Genomic DNA, 6,264 nt, shown 5'->3' with positions numbered 1-6,264 from the left:
GTGATGGTATGGAGAAATTGGAACACTCACATTGCTTGTTAAATGCAAAATTGTACAGTTGCTGTGAAAAAAATTGTTGGATCCTCAAAAAGTTGAACATAGAACTATCACATGACCCAGCAATTTACTCCTAGATATATACTCTAGAGACTTGAAAACAGGGATTCAAACAGACACGTGTATACCAATGCTCACTACAGCATGATTCAGTTGTCAAAAGGTGAAACCAACCCAAGTGTCCATCAACATATTAATGTGTAGACAAACAATAACATATTTTAAAAAGCTAGTTGCATAGAATTGAATCCGGCTTGTCATGTGTGTCAGAGTAGAACTGTGTTCCATAAGGTAATGACTGGTTTTGGGGGAATGTAGGTAGCCAAGCCTAATTACATTAACCATTTGCAACACCTGAAAAACAAACAAACAAACAAGCCACCCTTCAGGGATTCTCACTCATAGGACAGAGTAGAATTGTCCCCATAGAGTTTTAAAGGCTATAGTCTTTACTGAAGCAGAGTATCGTATCTTTCTCCAAAGGAGTCCTGAGTGGGTTCCAACCACCAACCTTTAGGTTAGCAGCCAATCACCTAGCCACGAAACCACCAGAACACCTTTGGCATCACCCAGAAATTTCCTTATCACATACTTGCTTCCCCAACGTTTTCTCCAAATCTACAGGTTGTCTTCTCATTTTGTTGCTAGAGTCCTTAGATGAATACAAATTTTTCCTTTTGATAAAGTTCACTTTACCTATTTTGTCTTTCTTCATTTATACTTTTGGTATCATATTTAAGAATCCATTGTTGAAACTTAGATCCTGAAATATTACCCTTAAGTTTTTAAATGATTTAAGCTAACTGGACAATCATAGAGAATGAAAGTCTTGTGTTTTACCTGGTAGGTCCAGTTACTTCAGGAAGAGGTTTCTCCTTTTTGTTTTTATTTTACTAGACTCTTTATTAAAGAATATTGGATGATTGGGTACATTAAATTCCACTGTAGACCTTATACTAAATAGAAGTATATTTCATAAGGCAAACCCAGAGACCCAAATTTAATACTTATATATCAACATCAGCCAGCAAAAACTGGTACTTTCAGGAAATTGATTCCCTAGGGAGAGTTTTAATATTATTCATCACTCATCTTATGATTCTGTTTATTTTCAGCTTCAATTCATCTAGAGGGTGTTTCCTTCTACTTACTTTGATTGCTTCTGGAATTGCAATGCCTTGGAATTAGATGTGATGTGTATAATAATGTTTAAGGGCACTATCTTCAGTTTCTAAGTGTAGAGAGAGATTTCAGGCTTAAGACTTACTTTGGGATTTTAAAAATGAGTAAACTTTTGCAAAATTTATTAAAGAACCAAAATAAAGCTGCCAGAATTTAATTTTGCCCAGTAAAAATATTAAACCTGAAACTTTTATTATTATTTTCTAAAATAAAGGACATTTTGCCATCAACACAAAAGAAAAACACATTTTAGAATATCAATGCTTAAAGTTAAATACCTTTAGTTATAGGAAGGCTCACTGTATGTCCTTACTTTTCTGATTTCCCTATAACCAGAGGGCAGGAGCTTCTGGTTTTGTTGCTACTGTTTTCCTAGGGCTTTCTCACTGTGTGTCACATGCAAGAACTGTCAGTAAATATTTACTGGGTAAACCCTGAAAGCACTGTAATAGATCATCACCAGTTTGAAGATCAGTATGGGAACCACTAACCAAGATAACTTAGTGTTAGAGAGTTGAGGTTCCACATGGTTGACTCCAATAACATTACTTCACCTCCCCTTTAGCTCTCCCTGAATTGCCAGCATTCAATGCAAAGGCGTCTCAGATGAGTTTCCTCCTGGAGCCCTTATTATAAACAAGGGTGGGGTGGATGTGTCATCATCTAGGGCCCTTGCCATAAAGATGGAACAAGATATGACCAGCATGCACTGGATGGTCACTGAAGCTGAAAAAGGTTTAGAGCACATCAATGACTCATTGCAGGAGAAACCACAAGGAGTAATGCAGAAAGAACACTTCCCCATTTGTGACATCTAGTGGCTCTGCATCTACATGGCAACCTCTTAGTCAGAGAGGAAAATTCTGACAAAGTCAACAGGTTTCACCCACTTCTGAAAAAAACAACACTGGATAATGTCTTATTTCCCAAAATAGTTAGGTGCAGCATTGGAGGCACTCACTTATTTATGCCAAGAAAACTGGAAGATAGATACCTGGCCAGCTGATTGGAAGAGATCCATATTTGTGCCCATTCCAAAGAGAGGTAAATGCAGAAAGCATCAGACAATATCATTAATATCTCATGCAAATACAATTTTCCAAAGATAATTTTTTAAATGGCTGCAATTGTACATTGACAGGAAACTGCCAGAGGTTCAAGCTGATTCAGACAAAGATGTGGAATGAGGGATAACATTGCTAACATCAGATGGATCTTGCCTGAAAGCAGAGAATACTAGAAAGATGCTTTAATGACGATGCAAAGGCATTCGACTGTATGGATTATGACAAGCTATGGATAACAATGAGAATAATGGGTATTCTAGAACATTTAATTGTGCTCATGAGGAACCTGTACACAGAACAAGAGGCAGGCATTCAAATAGAACAAGGAGACACTGAAGGGTTTAAAATCAGGAAAGGTGTGTAGTTTTTCACCATACTTACTCATTCTATATGCTAAGCAAATAATCTAAAAAAAAACAGGATTATATGAAGAAGAACATGGCATCAGAACTGGAGGAAGACTCTTTAACAAAATGCAGTGCACAGATGATACAACCTTGCTTACTGAATGTGAAGAGGACTTAAAATGCAATGTGTGGATCATGACAAGCTATGGACAACATTCTGGAACACTTATCTGCGCTCATGAGGAATCTGTACCTGGACCAAGAGGCAGCTGTTCAAACAGAACATGAGGGCACTGAATGGTTTAAAACTAAGAAAGGTGTGTGGCAAGGTTGTATTCTTTCACCATACTTATTCAACCTGTATGCTGAGCAAATCATTCGAGAAGCTGGGTTCTATGAAGAAAAATGTGGGAACAACACTGGAGGAAGACTCATTAACAACCTGCCATATGCAGATGATACAACCTTGCTTGCTGAAAGTGAAGAAGACTTAAAAATATTTACTGATGAAGATCAAAGAGCACAGCCTTTGGTATGGATTGCATCTCAATGTAAAGAAAACAAAAATCCTCAACACTGAACCAATAAACAACATTCTTTTCAACGGAGAAAAGATTGAAGTTGTCAAGGACTTCATTCTTCTTAGATCAACTATCAACATTCGTAGAAGCAGAAGTCAAGAAATCAAACGACATATTGCATTAGGCAAATCTGTTGCACAAGACCTTTTTAAAGTGTTGAAGAGTAAAGATGTCAGCTTGAAGACTAAGGTGCACCTGACCCAAGCTATGGTATTTTCAACAACCTCATATGCATGTGAACGCTGAATAGTGAATAAGGAAGACCATAGAAGAATTGATGCTTTTGAATTATGGTGTTGGATGAGAATATTGAAAGTGCCATGGGTTGCCAAAAGAACCAACAGATCTGTGTTGGAAGAAGTGCAGCCAGAGTGCTCCTTGGAGGCCAGGATGGCCAAACTTCATCTGTCATACTTCGGACACATTGTCAGGAAGGACCAGTCACTAGAGAAGAATAACATGTTTGGTAAGATGGAGGGTCAGAGAAAAAGAGGAAGACCCCCAGCGAGATGGATTGTCAAAATGGCAGAATCAATTGGCTCAAGTGTGGCAACAATAGTGGGGTTCACCCAGGATCAGGCAGTGTTTCTTTCTGCTGTGCATAAGGTCACTATGATTCAGTACTGACTCGATGGCATGTAACAACAACAACAATGAAGATCAAAGAATACGGATTTCAGTGTGGACTGCATCTCAATGTAAATAAAACAAAAATCCTCACCACTTGATCAGTAAATAGCATCATGATAAATGGGGAAAGGATTGGTGTTATCAAAGACTTCATTTTGCTTGGATGTAATATCAAGACTCATGGAAGCAATAGTCAAGAAATCAAATGACGTGTTGCATTAGGCAAATTTTCAGCACACAAACTCTTTAAGGTGTTCAAGAACAAACAGTGTTGAAGAACAAAGTTGGAGGACTAAGGTCCACCTGACCCAAACTATGGTATTTTCGAATAATTCTTCTGCATGTGAAAGTTAAACTGTGAATATGGAAGACTACTGAAGAATTGATACAGTGGAATCATGGTGTTGGAGAAGAATATTAAAAGTAGCTTGAATTGCCCAAAGAATGAACAAATCTGTGTTGGAAGAAGTACAGCTATACTGTTCCTTAGAAGACAGCATGGGAATACTCCGTCACTTATACTTTGGACATAATATCAGGAAGGACCAGTCCCTGGAGAAGGTCATCATGCTTGGTAAAGTGGAGGGCCAGCAAAAAGAAGAAGCCCTCCAAAGGGATGGATTGGCACCGTGGAAACAGCAATGACTCAATCATAATAAAGATTGTGAAGGTGACGCAGGTCGAGACAACATTTTGTTCTGTGTATTTAAGGTCACTATGAGTCAAAACCAACTAGACCACACCTACCAACAACCACAGTTAGGTGGTTGCCCAGTTTAAGAATGAGGTAGGTTAAAATACAAGGTATGTGTCTGTCTTCAGGGAATTTAGGCGTATTTAAGGAAAAACAAAAACCAAAGGGCATAAAAGCTCATAAATCATGATGGTAAGGGGAGGACTGAAAACCTAGTTCTCATCCTCTGACTTTTCGTTCCTTAGAACAGGGAAGAAAAATAAGGAACCAGACATTCTCCATGGTAGATTCCTGAATCATAGTGAGAGGACAAATTCAGAATTAATTTTCAAACTAAATATTATCTCCATGAATTTGGATTCCTTAGGAAAGAACTGGGAAATTGACTGACTAAGCCCTAACTCATTTCTATGACAATATTGACTTAATTGGTATCCTGTTTGTGTTTTTGTTGACTGGCAGCACTGTGGCTTTGCATATGTTATCTCAGTAAATAGAAGCCTCACAGAAATTCCAAGAGATAGGTCTTTAATTTCCCTACTTTAACACGTGAGAGAACTAATGTTTGGAGAGACCACACATAACAAATAATAATATTTACAAACTAAAAAGTAGCATTGCCGATATTTGATTCAATGTCCCTTTGACTTCAAGAGTATATATATATATTTTTTTTTTATTTCATGTCACATTTATCTAGATAATTGTTTTGGTAAGTTCACTTACATTTTTTATTTTTTTCCTTCAGTATTCCCCATTTTCTTTGTCCACATTCTCTGTAGCAACATTGTGGGTCCAATTCCTCATGGAAGGAATATAACAAAGAAGAAACCTGAAAAGGTCTGTAAACCTTTCAACTTCTGTTTTCCAAAAGTTTAAGTGAGGAAGTTGGAGGATTCAGGTCTACATAAAGAGTATAGGAAAACACCCAAAAGTGGGGCATTGGGAAGGGTATCTTGGTTTAATTATTTACATGATCTCAGAGATGAAAGAAAAGACACAGGTGTGTCTGGGAAAGAAACTCCCTGAACACTTCTTCACTAGCTAGCCACCAGGACAAAGAAACATTCATAGGGCTGCAAAATAGAACACCATGCAATAGGCTGGAAACTGCTAGAACCTCTAGACCTATAAAAGTTATGAGGACAGAAACAAGGGATGCCTCAAAACAACTTGTAACAATGCCAACACTATGCAACTTAGACACAAGACTGGGGTGGTGGGGAGGAAGTATAAATTGTATGAGATTAAGTGAAAAAGAAGTAAAGCAAAAATTAAATTATGTTGAATTACAGAAAGTATAAAATCATATTTAATAGCCATATGGACCTGTGGTCTAGAAATTATACCTACTATACACATGAATTCCATGTGGAAGAGGTGATACTGTGCATAACACTAGTGTCAGGAAATTGGTACTAGTTATTTAGGGACATGTGTTGTTGTTAGGTACCATCAGGTTGGCTAAGACTCTTAATGAACTCATGCAAAATAGAACAAAACACTGCCCAGTCCTGTGCCATCTCACAACTGTTGTTGTCTGAGCCCATTGTTGCGGCCACTGTATGAAGCCATCTCATTAAGGGTCTTCCTCTTTTTCAGTGACCCTCCAAGTATGATGTCCTTATCCAGCGAGTGCCCCCTCCTGATAACATGTACAAAGAACATGAGACAAAATCTTGCCATCCTCGCTTCTAAGGAACATT

This window comes from Chrysochloris asiatica, unplaced genomic scaffold (genome assembly GCF_000296735.1).
Source record: "Chrysochloris asiatica unplaced genomic scaffold, ChrAsi1.0 scaffold00145, whole genome shotgun sequence".
Lineage (NCBI taxonomy): Eukaryota > Metazoa > Chordata > Mammalia > Afrosoricida > Chrysochloridae > Chrysochloris > Chrysochloris asiatica.
The sequence above is the reverse complement of the archived record's forward strand: the minus strand, read 5'-3'. Positions refer to the sequence as shown.